This window comes from Mchenga conophoros, linkage group LG19 (genome assembly GCF_057382185.1).
Source record: "Mchenga conophoros isolate Kocher_MC1m ecotype Shallow Benthic linkage group LG19, M_conophoros_male_GT1.1, whole genome shotgun sequence".
Lineage (NCBI taxonomy): Eukaryota > Metazoa > Chordata > Actinopteri > Cichliformes > Cichlidae > Mchenga > Mchenga conophoros.
In genome coordinates, this window is record NC_140544.1 from 28,432,897 (window position 1) to 28,447,959 (window position 15,063).

At 40.9% G+C, this 15,063-nt stretch overlaps 1 protein-coding gene across 8 annotated transcripts in view; it reads left to right on the forward strand.

The window, feature by feature from the left end:
• eml1 (EMAP like 1) overlaps positions 1-15,063 on the forward strand; it is a 53,165-nt gene that overhangs the window by 15,152 nt on the left and 22,950 nt on the right. The window lies entirely within an intron of this gene.

Genomic DNA, 15,063 nt, shown 5'->3' on the forward strand with positions numbered 1-15,063 from the left:
GTGAAAAAAGACGAGGCATCAGGCCAAATCTAGTTTGTACATGATCGAATGTTTCCTGGTCATTCCTGTGTGATGAGTAAAGTGCTGTCAGTGCCAGTGATAAGAAGAGACATTGGTTTGGTTGGACTGACCTGAAAAACAGGTGTAGCAGCGAGTGTAGAAGAACAGGAGGCCTGCAGTTTCCTCCTAGGAATTGCCTGACCTTTATAGCAGTGGCAGGTACGGCTTTTCTGATGTGTCAGGCTCGAGGTTTAGTTTTAGTGAAGGGTGAAAAAGTGTGACGTCGGAGCAGTAAAGGACAGCTGCACCACATTACCACTTCATTGACTTGAGTTACTCCATGCTAAATGATTTTTTCCCTCTCTTCATGCTGCACGTTTTGCCAAGTCATGACCGTGAGCAGATTTGAGTTGTCCAACACCGCAAGGTTGTTCGTGTTCATTTTCTGAAGGGATGTCAGTGAAGTAAGACATGCCGCTCAGAGGCTGTTGCCAGGGATTTTCCGACCTCTACCTTCTTGCTTTCTCTCTCTGCCTCGCTACACAAACGCACACGCAAACTGAGGAAGCAGCATCTTGTTTGTTGTTTCGACAGTCGGCTTAGTGCATGAGCTTCACTTTAAACCAAAAAAAAAGAATATATCTGTGTTTGTGGCGGTCCAAGTTGGATCTGTTGTGTGTATGGAGTGTACTCACACATCTGCTCGGCCACTGTGGGCTTTGTTTGGTCCTGTAGGCCAAAATGACATCATGCTGCTCTGCTTCTGCCATCCAGCTGAACCCAGATCAGCAAAAGTCAATGATGTCATTCATTCCCCTCTTTTTTTTTTTTTCCATTTCTCTGGCCCGTGTGTTGTGGAGCATCCAACCAGACTAATGTTCAGAGACTAGGTCAGCTAAACTGCGTTCAGGCTGCACGCTTTGTCCTTGGGAGCTCAGGGTTATCTTAGGCTAAATGAAAATTAGCGCCATTACACTGTCATCACACACAGGTGAAGAAGGACGTGAATCCTTTTTTTTCCTTTTAAAAATCTCATTTCAAACACCTTAGTTCTGCAGAACAGGTTTACATTGAATTAGCCTGTTTTCTTGGGCTGGTAATACGATTGCCGATGTCCTGAAGTCAAACTGGTGTGGTTCTTGCCCATTTTAAGTGAGTGTTTGTGCATCACTTCCAAGTGCCGTCCCAGTGGTTTCCTGTTCTGCCTGCATATACTTCATTATTCACGCATATGGTCTAGATTTCTTTAATAACACGATTTTGACACAGCAAAAGAAATCTGACTGCAGCATGAAAATGCAGCATGTAGATGCCACAGCTAAAACATCCAAAGCCACCAGACTAAAACATCAGTTAATGCGATTCCTAAAAATCCAGTAAATCCAGCTCACTTATGACAGTATAATACTGATGATGACATGCTGAGGGTCATCTCACAGGGTCCAACATCGCCATTCTAACTATTATTAATCACCTGTTCATTTATCTTTTGAGCTAATAAAACCTGATTAAACATCTCTTTATGTCTATGCTCCACGCTGGCAGTGAGTGCGCTCACCTAACCATCACTGGCTCCTTGGCAACTTAACACACCAGCAGCAGAGGGGGCAGGGCGAAGAAGAAAAGACTGGAGCCAAAAAAAACAAAACATAAAGAAAACATCGCGATAACAGTTCATAAGAAAAAATAAGGATGTTAGAATTAGTAGGAGGGCAGACGGATGGAGCAGACGTGTAGGGGAAGGAGGGAAATTAATAAAGACGGAGAACGCTTTGATGTTTGTTGGAGGAATCTTGATACGCAGCAGAGGTGACACGACTTCACCCAGTCTCCCCCACTTCTTGGCTGTGGCTCTGTGGGTATGTCCATCCAAACCCTGACTGATGATGGCACGTGGAGAGGGATTAGGATTAAAGCCCCGCTCACGTTACCGTCCACAGTAGCCAAGAAGGGATGGCAGACAGGAGGATGAGGTGAATGTATTTGTGTTAGAGCGGTTGGAGTCCATTTAGTTTTGAAAAGCCAGTTCAAGCAGTTTCTTCATTTCTCTTTTACGTATCAATTATGGGCCTTTTGCATGTTTTTAGTTTCCCTGGTTTTCTCCATTCTGACTTTATTTATTCCTTTATTTCTCTTTGATTATTCCATATCCATCTATCCAACTATCCATCAAAGCCTACTAAAACTCATTGCAAACTGGCCTGTGCTCTGAAATTTCTTCCACTCTGATAAAACTGCACAAAAACATCAATGTAGAAACATTAAGAAGAAAGTATTAGGAAATTATGTGTCTCTGTGCCATCAGTCATCTGTAACTGCCCTACGCGTAAAGCAGTCTAATAAATATCGACGTGAACGGGTTAACTCATCCAAAGCTGCTGATTCATGCAAAGTTTGATATTGATTTCCTATGGCCGTGTCAGTGAGAGCATAGACACACACACACACACACACACCACTCTCTATTTAGTCTAATTTTTTCCCTCTCTCAAGCCCAGCGCGCCTGGAGTTCTTTCATTTCTAAAACTCTGACTCTTCTGCCCTTCGCTTCTCGAGCTCTTCCCCTCTCCCTCATCCCTACGTCAGACTTTCTCAGGCTCTTTGTTTGATCTTGTGCGAGTGCCCCAAGTGGAGCTCAGAGTGCTTTTCTGTTTTGTGTTTTTTTTTAAATCTGCAGACAGTCAGATATTGAGCCAGGCCACTTAGGCTTCAGTACTCACGAGTCACGCCGCCCCCCCGCCCCCTCTCTACTCCTTATCTCCCTGTTTCTTTCTCACTTTTCTCCTGATAAGCTTTGCCTCGCACTTTTTTCTTGAATAGGGGCACATTGGCTGCTAACAGATAAAGAAGAAAAGTGGCTCTGTACTTACCGTCATTGAATGTTTGTATGTTTACAGCTACATCGAGCTGCTTTTGAGATTTGTGAGAAATTCATGCCTCCTATGTAGTGCGAACTGTTCATTTCACGGCAGCCTTGACGCAGCTAATCATGAAATCTCTATCTTAAATACTTCTAAATATGGCATCCCGTAGTGTGCACTCCACTGTGTGCACAGTGGAGAATTTATCTGCGTATTGCAGCATGTTGTATAAAATTTGCATGGAAGAGGAAGATTAGGCCATGAGCCAGGATCCCACTGAGCAATTTTTGGCACAAATGTGTCCACCCTCAGTTATATAGCGTGTTACTGACATCTGTCGAGTACATGCATACATGCAGAGGTCAATGAAAAGCCAAATCTGCCTTAAAAGCCAAAGGAATAGTACAAAGTATGTCTATAAGATTATGTATGAAAGAAAGAAACATGCATGGCACACAGTAATGTATTCCTTTGTTATCTTAGTTGACCCGCTGATCAGTTGGGCTTTAAAATGTTTCATCTCTATTGCGTTAATAGCAATTTTTCTTCAATTTCTGCAATTCAAATTTAACTGCTTTATATTACAACATAAGGTGCTTGAGACATGATATCTTCTTATCTAATTATGATTTGTAATCATGTGAGGAGAAAATATAACATATGTGTACCCAGTATATTAAAGATCTGTCTTCACTTCAGGGGTATTTCCTTTCTTCTATAAAACAGAAAGCTCTTTTGACTAAGTAAAATATAGTTTTATCCCTGCCTTTCCTTTTTATTGAGACATTTTAGGTGCTCAGATATTGTTGCATGATTGTCTTGTGATCAGCAGAACAATCACTGGAAACAGCTTCTTGGAGAGCAACTAGGAATTAGATGAAATTTTTGTCAAGTGCTTCTTCTCTTCTCTGTCTACCATTCTTCTCTTTTCCTCCACTGACACACATCCAAGCAGCCTCATCTCATGACCTACTAAAACAATCAGGCATGTAAAGCAGGATCGTGTGAGTTCCTGTGCTAAATATATACACTGACTCCGTGTATATGTGCGTGTGCATCTCACTAATGCTTCTGGCAGAGTACTGCTCTCTGTTATGTATGCGCTTGTGGTTGTGTATGAGTGTCTATGTGTCCGTTTTCAGGTTCAGTGTGCACATGTGCATGCACAACCTTCCAATGTCAGTACAGGAGGCATGCAGGCAAGCATGAGTCCTTGAACGGTATGTCAGGGATGCATAAAAATACCCCTAAAAAGTGCCGGAAACAGGATCATGTACTCCATCAGTGAGTAGGATGCTCTCAATCTGCACTGTAACACTAAATGTGCTCAGCAGAGCGCAGAATTTTACCTGTGGGGGAGGGTGACCACTAATAAATCACTCAGGTCAGCAAAATCCCAAAGATGTGGCATTATTTTTAGTTTTTGTTTCATGCTCAAAGTATTCCCAAGGCTGTTGTTCCCAATCAGAGAGATATAATGCATAAAGGATTTGGTTACGTATTCTTTAATCTGAATGTTACACAAAAACGTAAAGGTATTTAAATCAAGTTACTATGCAAATTATTTCCAGCACAGATCATCTGCGCACTGGTATGTGTACATGCATTCATGTGCGCACATGCATGTCTGTGTATGAATGTCTGTGCATGGATCTCACTCTTAATCCTGCACCACCAAGCCCTCTTATAGTAATTAAAGATCACTTCTGTAGCCTGGAAAAGATGAGTGTAGGTTTGACTGTGTTGTGCAATTATTTCTATAAGCGTATTGATTCGTCACGGACCAAAGATTTGGCAACACCTCTGTTTTTAAACCTTGGCCGGTTGTAAGGTGAATAGATATAATTAACCTCCTGGTATCCGTGGTGCAGCTCCCAGGGGCTGCTCAGCACTCTAATTGGTCTCTTACATCTGCTGTTAATGGAAGAACGACGGGGAGAGCGCCAGCTCTGAGTGTGAGGGTGTATCCCCCATTGCACGCATTCAGCCGGCCTCTAACAGATGGGCTGGGGGAAAAGGGGAGAATCCCATTAGAAATTCATCAAGATCACAGGTGCAGAGATGAGAGGAAAGGGATTATTGGGGTTGTTTCCTTGTCTACTGACAGCCCAATTTTGTTGTTAGATGGCAGTTGTTTTGGTCCAAAAATGCTTTTGATTCTTTGCTTTCAGTTCTAGGACAGCTACCAGCGAGTGATTTCAGGACTCCTTCATGGTGGGCGTGCATGTCACATTTTGCTCTTACAATGGAAGCATAGATGTTTTCAAGACACATTTCACAAGAGAAAAATCAACAGTTATAGAGGCAGAAATCTACTGCTGTCAGACTCCTTCTCAAAGCCAGAGTGTCAAAACTGTACCGGGGTATCATCACAAAGGCCAAGTGGTGGTGGATGGGTGTAGTCCAAGTTGTTGGTGTGGATGTGTGTGGTGTGAGACTATGACCAGATGGTCTCTAACTTTTACCTTAAAAATTTGTTTGTCTCTGTATGTATCCTAATGGCAAACTGTGGGGCTGTAACAGGATTCGGCAGGTGTTTATAAGGATGTCTGTGGCTAGATGTTAAAGATGCCGCTGATCCAAACGAGATGTACTAAGAGCATCTGAAGTATGCACACATTGCAATTTGTATGCTCTAACTCTGGCTGATGTATAAACATTAAATATTATAGAAGATTAGTGAAGTCATGATTGTGGTTGGTTTCCTCCCGAGACTGTGTCACAGACCCAGTGTTTGGTCATGTTCTCAAGTTTGGAGTCCTCAATGAATATGTTTGCATTTGAGTTTCTATTTAGATTTTTCCTGCATTTTCCAGAGTTTCGAGTTTAGATTTTTGTGTTTGTTGTATTTATGGATTGTTCCATTCTATTATTTATTTGTTTTTTGGTATTTTTCAGTTTTACTTTGAAAGTCAGTTGCCTCTTGAGTCTTTCTTTGATGGTTGCCAGGATTGTCTGTAGCTGGATGCCATTCTCCAGCTTCTCCACTTACCTCTGTGTATAAATAGTCCCGTCCTTCCTCCTAGTCTTTGCCATAGTCCTTGCATTTTCCTATAAAAGTTGGTCCTGGCTGCCTGTAAGGGATTCTGTTGTGACCTGAACAATGGTTTGCCTTTTGTTTTCTGATTTAGTAAGTCTACCTTAAATCTAGTGTCTTCAGTATATGGTCTGATTTAAGAGTGGACACCCGGCATAGACAGACTGACAAAAAAATGCTAGTTGGTCAGATCAGTGAACTAAGAGAAGAATTTAAAGGATGTTTTGGTCCTCCTAAACTATTTAGAGCAGCCACTGAAATTAAGAAACTGCAAGTACTGCTTCTACTTTTACTCTTTAGTTTATTCCGTTTTGAAGCCACAGAAGATCACGAGACCATTACTACTGACGACTCTTTAATAGCTCTTTTCCACCTTTATAGTGCCAACAATGTTTTATTACAGCTCACTGAATTGCGTGTTTATCTAATCAGATGTTTGAACCATTCATTTCATCAGAAAACTGTATAAAAATGTGTCTCACATAATCAGCTTAAACTCCCCTGTCTCATCCGTGGCTGCAGGGAGAAGAGAAAATCTAATAATGTGGCCTGTCAGGTTCACTTGTCAGGTTCACTCAAACTAAACACAGTTGGATGTGACTCGGGTTTTTAGGTGCTGTCAAAACTCCAAAAATGCAAACAGAGCTGGTTTAGTTGATGGCAAGAACAGAGAATAATAATAATTTTAAAGTTAAAGCGAATATACTGAAAGAGACATGTAGTATTTATAGGGCAGAATCCAGACACTGAGTTACAAACAAAGGAAAACCTCTGCTTACACACCAAAGTCTGTTTGTAATAATTCTCCTCAGTTTTGTTCTGTAATGATCTTGTTTGCTGCCAGCAGTGCCACTGTATGTTCTCTCCCCTCCAGATGGCAGATATACGATTGGCCTGTGCTCAGTGTGGCAACAGTCTCTGGCACACTGTCTCTCTGTATGTGTGTGAGACCATTTCTGCACCATGGAAATCTGGTATCCCATAACAACAATGTTACTGGATGGGACAACACCAGTATACACACACTGGATGGAACAAGTATCCCGCCTCCTGTTCCTTCCTGGTTGTTTGTTACTGCGGGACAAAGCCGTGTTTTATGTAGACGAAGGCTGAGACTGAGAAACGGGCTTGTGTTGGAGCCTGGAGCTGCTGCCAACCATGACTTTGTGCTTCTGTGGTCTGCTTCATCCCTAAAAGTCACAGCAATAAAAAGGATGTCTTTCTTCGGCTGTTTATTACCGTTTTATTTTTTTATTCAGATTTAGACAGGGATGTTATATAAAGTTCAGCATATTGCTTTGTAAGTTCAGAAGCTGGGGCTTCATGTCTCATATATAGTATTTGACATATTTTTTCTCACTTACTGTGTTAAATATTAAAGTTCATGATAGTAACATTAGAAAAAGACTGAAGTTTGCCATGTTTAAAACAGTGTCCCACTTGGACACTTTGGACAGGCAAGATCAAAATAAAGATGTTTGGCCGTAATGTTCAAAACCAAACACAGCATATCAACACAAACACCTGATACCAACTATCAAACACGGTAGCGGAGGGATGATGAATTGGGCTTGTTTTAAAGCCACAGGACCTGGGCACCTTTCAGTCATCGAGTTAACTACAAACTTTTCTGTATGTCAAAGTATTTCAAATTCAAATATAAGGCCTTCTGTTTGGCAGCTAAAACTTGGGCCAAATTGGGTCATGCAACATCTGATTGAAATGTTAGAGCATGATCTTAAGAGAGCTGTGCGTAAACGAATGTCTGCAAACCTCAATGATGTGTTGGTCTCATTGTTTTCTCTGATATATATATATATATATATATCTTTTATCTGATTCCTGCAAAACTAAGGGAATTTAAGGCAACTAAGACAGTAAGCATCTCAGCATGTTAACAATATCAGCATGAGGATATCAGAGTACAATACTGGCTGTAGGCTTATATATGTGTTTGCAATAGTTTAATTCTAATAATAGTAAGAAGAAGATTTCTAATTATGAAGCTTTGGCAGTGTTTGAGAATGTCTAGACTTCACGTGTGCACATTGCGGTTCGTTCCGATGGAGCTTTGGGGCTTCAGCTACATCTTAGTCTATTGACGCTTCAAGTATCCCACACTCTGAAAGCCCCACCTCTTGAAACAGTCTACCACTAGGAGTTAATCTCTAATTGGGCGAACAGCGTGGACAAGAGCAGGAAAAATGAGGGAGATAAATGCTAGAGAAAGATAATAAAAACATTTTACTGCCAAGTCCTCTTTACGTTTAATCCTTCAGGCTCACTTTTTCTTCCCACAGTCAATTTATTTCCTGCTTTGTTTCAAGAATTCATCCCACAAGACTTTCAGGAGAGAGGAGAGCAGACAAATAGAGAGGTGAAAGAGGTTAGAGACCGAAGGAGGGAGAATAAAATTCAGCCTGCTGCTAAGCTCAAACCCCCCCCAGAGTTTAAGGATCACTAGCATTGAGCAAGATCTGCTCCACAAATCCAGCATAATCCCTCTGCCACACTGTGACCACTTCCTCTTTGACAGAGGAGAGTGTGTTTGTGTGAAGCCGAGTGGAGTTCATGTATGTCATGTGCTCGAGGTAAATCTGCCTTGATTAGGCCTCTTTTATGTAGTTTCTTTTTCTTTTTTCTGGACTGTTTCTTTCTAAATCACTGGGGAATTACAGGGCTTGAGCAGGTGTTTATATTTGTTATTTCAGATCCTCTCACATCTGAAACACACATCCATGTCCTGGCCTTAGGCCTTGTTGTTACGGAGACTTTGTGGTTGACAGCGACTGAATTTGATGTTGTTCATTGGAACGTTGACAGCAAATACCACATGGTTAAATTGGACCTATCGGTGGGCTGAGCTTCAGTGCTCATAGCCTGAAACAGTCTGAAACTGAGGATTGATGACTTGTAAATATGCTGACTTCATTACAGGAAAGTTCCGTGTTTAACATGGGCATCCACTGAAACTGTATAGTTACATAGTCTAGATATGTGACAGAATAAAGGAAAAAATGCACAATAAGCTCCTTTAACGTGGATTGTGGAGACAAGTTCAAGAGATTTATGAGAAAAGCCTTCCATTTTTTCTGCCTTCCTCCATTTCTCTAATAATTGGTGTGCAGTCCCACAGGAGGCAGGGGAATAGTACTGATGGTGTTTAATACATTATCTGATCAATCACTCAGAAAAATAAGCAGCACTTAACACCATCTATTTGTAAATCACCGCCGCCAGCATTTCAGCTCCTGTGCAGTATGTTGGATGTGTGTAGGTGTGATGGTGAGAGGAGCAAGGTGGAGCTAGCTCCCGTCTGACCTCACTCTGACCCCAGGAAGGATGTAGCTGATGTCAGGAAGGAAGGGTTTAACATCTTCTTACAAGGACAGTAGGATCTCTCAGAGGGGGGTCTTTTGGCCCCAATTCATACCCCTGTTTGACCCAGACTCACTCTTTCTGACTCCTGTGTGTGCAAAGACACACACTTACACATGCACACAGCTCCATCTTTCATTCTTGTCTTTGTCAGCCTATTTGGGTCTTTCAGTGCTACCGTTTTGACAGGACAAAGAAGCTTTTCCTCCGTTGTTTATCATCTCCATCTTCCTCTCAGTGGTTCCTCCTCTTTAATCTCCTCCCAGGTTGCCTGTGAGGGCTTCCCTTTCTCTTATCCACCTCTAGATATTTATTACCTCTTAAGCCCCGGTCAGGCAAAAGCCCTCAGTGGCAGCTTGTAAACTGCATCTGTCTCCCTAATCTGACCAGTTGATTAGCTAAAGCTATCAGGTCGTCCCCTGCTCTCTCCTGCAGGTGACACAGGGGATTGATGGGCTTTTAAGTAACTCTCAGTCTGTTGTTTCTCTCTTTCCTCATTTTTCTCTCCAGTCTGTAACTGTAACTAAACTCTCCGACCTCCTGACAGGCACCTGATGGATCATTTCAGTCGTCCCTGAGGCACACTGTAACTGTGTAAATGCGTCACTTTTAAGCACAACACTTTTCTTGTCTTGTACTGTGCATAACATTAGAAAAAAATAATCATCACACATGTTATTAGTCTTCCACTTAGTTCTAGTATTGTGCTGAAGTGCCCTGAAAGTTGACATTAAGTTATCATGAGGTAGTAACAAAGTGCCATCATTAGCTGAAATTCAGAACTAATTGTCAAAGTAGCATGTTGATTTGCTACATTAAGGTAAATATGCTAAAAATATGCTAATATCACACCCACGTTTCATCAGAGTGCTTACTGAAATTAGCATTCAGGTCAAAGCACCACCTGCTCTGTGATCACGGCCACACACCCACCTTTATTCTCTCTCATTTAGCTCTGTATTTCTCATGCCTGTCCTTAAATCGCTGCCTCCTTTAATTCCTTTGTGCTGCTCAATGGTGATAAAGTCCAGACCTCCATTAGTGAATCATGTGGAAGACTGGTTGTTTATTAAGTGTGACTCAATTTGGAGCAGCTGAACTGGCGCTGTGGCAGTAACACCACCTGGTCTATGTGCGTCTGTGTTGTGAAATTAAAAAGGGGGGGGGGTAAAAAAAGCTGGCAAGCTGGAGCACAAGCAAGTAGCAAAAAGATGCACCGAAGCTGCAGCGATATCAGATCTGCCCTTCTGCCTGAAAAACAGGAATAGTTGTCAAAATGTTGTGACAACCTGTTTCCTGCAGCCTCTCGCTCTTTTGATCTGGTGGTTCTCTGCAAACACTGGTTGCGGCTTTTTCGGTACCTCCCATTGTGGCACAGCTTAACCTGGCAGCTGAACTTTCCATCAAATCAGTTTAGCTTTATTGTTTGGATCTTCTGCACCGCTGAGAGTAAAGAAAACAGACATCAATCACTCTGTTTGTCAGCGGGTTATTGGCAAAGTGAGCACGAGTGCTCAAACACATGGGGAGACAGCTGCTAGCATGAGATTTCCTCCAAGGGAATGTCCCTAACCTTGTCTTTTTTCCCTTCCTCGTGTCTGTATGTGCATTCATATCCTTACATATTTTACATATTGAAGGAGTGACTCAGCTAAAAAGGCTCCTGCAGAATTTATGAGGCTGCTGTGCTTTGCTCCCCTTTATGCTCGTCATAAGCATTTTCCACATCTATTTTTACTCCTTTAGCGTATCGATTCTTTGGAAAGCACGAGTCCAGAAGAAGGGGAAATGAGTCAAAGCATGTGTGCCCTCCTCCTCCAGTGTTCATTATTGATGACAGTGAGGTCAGTAAATAAGGCGGAGATGCAAGCTGGAGTGTTGGGTTATTTTAGAGCTGTAAAAAAAATGAACTGAAGAGCGTTTTTCATTTAATCCCCGTGGCTGCAGTGATGGACAAGCACTTAAGCAGGCTGCTGGTTCTGCCAGAATCACATCTACTTGCAGGAGGAAGGTAATAGGGAGCAGGGTGTCAAAATGCATTACGGCGAGCAGACAGATGGGCTCTGAGATCCGCCTCGGATTTGTGACCCAGCCGGGTATTGACCAGATAACAAAATAGGGACAGAAAGAAAAAGTCAGATAGAAGCTGGAGCAGACTGACAGAAATGAAGTGATTTAAGCAGATGGCTGACAGGTGTGAATACCACACTGGTGCAGCAATCTTGTTTTGTGGTGATGGATTTGCTGTTAAATGAAGATTGACATCTTACTGATACTGAGTCTCTGGGCAGAAGGCATGTGACCTGAGCCCCAGACAGAGCTGAGCAAATTTAGCTAAATCGGCTCTCTGTGTGATCGCGCTGTCGGCACATAAGCATCACGCCATCAACACATATTCCTCCATATGAAAACAAACTTGTCTGACCTTTTCCGATTCTGGTTGTAGCTGTAAACATGTTAGTGGGCGTTAACTCGGCCCAGATGTTGGAACCAAGGCAGAAAGTGGCATATGTTGGGATGGTAGCACAGGGCTGGGTGGAAACGGGGCCGTGACAGCCAGTCATTGTGCTTCGGTATTACACTGTCATTGTGTCAGTGTTGGGAGCAGACCCACGACAGATGCTCGACAGATAATAGAAGCGTTATCTCTGGATGTTCACTCAGTGACACACTGTTGCATGTAAATATGAACAAGGATTGCTTCAAAGAGAGAATCTCAGGTGAGCTAAATGTTATTAAGATCTGTGGAAAAGGCTTTGTCAGTGTGTGTCTGTGGAAAAGAAGGAGCGAGATTGTGATTTTGCTTATGAAACAAGAAAGCATATCCTTGGAGTAGAAATCTGTCTGTATGAGCGTATAATGAGACAGACATATTTCTCATTGAACCTGTAAAGCTTCTGCTGTCGGTGTAATGTAAAAGATTGCACACCTGCAGTTTTCATCAGATGCCATTTCTCCACAGCGGGGGTTTCATTATAGGATTCTCACCAGGCGGTGAAAATATTAGAAGGTGCATACAAATAATACCTATATCAAGTGTGTTACAGGCTTTGATGCCATAAAAAATACCTGTCACATGACCTGAATTCTAAAGTCAGCAACTCTGTTAACTCTGTTTGTGTTTGTAAGCACTCTACTCTGGACATGGCGATAGTTGCTTGCTCAAATATCTTTTCACAGATACTCATGGTTGAAGATGAATAATAACGACATTGGTGATCTCTATTCCTCATTAGCAGGTAAACATACAAATAACCATTGGTTGGTTGGTGGCCATGAATCTTCATAGATATTTATCTCCCACTTAAAGTCATTTTAATTTGTGTAATTAGAACAGTTAAACTCAGACTTAGGGTCTTTATGTAATAAGTAAACAGGGTAAGACGCCTATAAACACCTATTAAGCAGAAGAGAATGGACGGACAGGCTTGATGTTCTACTCGATCGATTCCTGACTTGTCAAAGAAGTCGACTGTGCCGGTGTTGTGCCAAAAAGTGATTGTCTGCCAAAAACTGATTTCCGGTATTTGCCAAAAACTGATTGCTCGTATTTAAACTGCTATAAGTAACTTGTTGGGCTATAATATGTGAAACATATGTCAAATGCATCCCTCATGGATGACATAAAGTCATCTTGAGCCACAAACAACATTCGTGTAACAAGGTAGAAGCCGCAATCAGTTTTTGGCAGTGACTTTTATATAACCTTTATTTATGCAGTTAAAAAAATCTCATTAACATTAAAAATGTCTTTTGTAAGAGTAAGTTGGCCAAGAGGACAGCAGACATGGCAGCAAATATTACAATATTTCTGTAAAAATATTTTAAGTGGGGATAAAGGACCGGATTGGTTATAATCAGAATCAGAATACTTTATTGATCCCTGGGGGAAATTATTTTTTGTTACAGTGCTCCATTTTAAACCAACATTAAGACAAGACAGACAATACACTAACTAAGAATAGTACAATATATACATATATATACATACATACATACATACATACATACATACATACATACATACATACATACATAAGTCACTCATAAATAAATAGTTGGAAAAGAAACATGTGTAGTTGTAGCAGCAAACAGTGTGTTAAGTGGATGCGTTGTACAGGGAGATGGCCACAGGCTAATGTAAGTACAATAGCAGAGAGTTGTAAAGATACTTGAAAAACAGATATTGTTTTAATTCTCTATATAACCCCTTTGTAAACCCTGTTCACCGAAGTCTATTTATGAACATACGTAAAGATATTACACATAAAAAATACACAGAAACATTGGAAATCAGTTTTTGGCAGACAATCACTTTTTGGCACAACACCGGCTCAGGTGTGGATATGAAAAGTGGAGGTCAGTAGTTTTTTACTTTTAAACAAGTTTTTGACAGATTTCTAAAATAAGATAAGATAAGATAAGATAACCTTTATTAGTCCCACACGTGGGAAATTTGTTTTGTCACAGCAGGAAGTGGACAGTGCAAAAGTTATGACGCAAAAATTAGAATACAATAAGAATAAATACAGTACACAGCTGTACAGAATAGAATAAAATAATATACTATATACAGTAGAATAAAATAGAATAAAAATATACAATAAGATAAAAATAGAATACGAATGCTAAAATATTTCTGTCTTCTTGTTTTTTGACAGAAGGTCTAATAATTTTTTAAGCACTATACTTATGTTAGTCCAGTCTCAAAACACAGTTAGCATTATTATTGCAACCTTTCAGGGAAATCTCAAGTCAGCAGTAATGTGTAGCCGTGTGCACAGCTGTAGTCTGTGTTTGTGTGTCGACTGTAATTGCTTGATTCAGCCATTCTGTACGTATGCAGATTTCCATTTTATGCTACAAGCTTCACGTGCCCCATCTGCTTAATGCGCCAGTTCATCATCTTGTCTAATCGAGGGTCTCCTTGACCGAAGCGATTCATAACCAGCTAACGGTGAATTTTGCTCGCTAATGGAATTTCCCACTTGTAAACAAATCGGTGAAATTGCCTTTCCGGCATGTTTTGACAATTAGATTACAGCGACTTCGTTGGATCTTATGGGATTATACACTTATGAATACTTATGATGTAAAATTGTAAGAAAAGGAGTTTGACAGTCCTAAAGTCGCACACTCTTTTGTGTTATTTGTGCTTAAATGTTTGCCATTCATTTTGGAAGAAAATTTAAATTTGAGTAAAGAATTATTTATTTCAAATTAATAATCAAGTATTACAATTTCACTAACGACTCTTTGTTCTATTTAGATCATATTTGGTAGGAAGTTGTCTTTATGTTATTAGTGTCATTGATCCAAATGTGTGTTTTTATTTATCTAATTATTTTATGGAACTAAAAATACTGCAGTTTTTCTGAATTTCTATCTACAAGTGAATATTTGGGGAACTCACGCCTCCGCAGAGCAGCTTTTGCTTCCTTAGAGCATCATCACACCCGTTTTGTTTCACCAGATTGTCTGAAAACAAACACATTTCAGTTTGTCTGAGACACTGTTGCGCTACATTGTTTGAGAATGTTATTTACAGAGGTCAGAAGCCTTTTTCACGATTTCCATAATGTCACCAAGCAGTTGGGGTCTAACTCAGATTCCCAGCAGAAACAAGGCTGCAGATCTGTCTAATCACCAGATGCCTGCTCTCTAATGCATAATGCATCAGGCTGTTATTACAAGTCTGCAGGGAAAACACAGCAGTGATTTACATTAATAATTCATCAAACCCCTGTGACATCAAAGTCTTAATGGAGGAGACCCTGCATTAAGGTG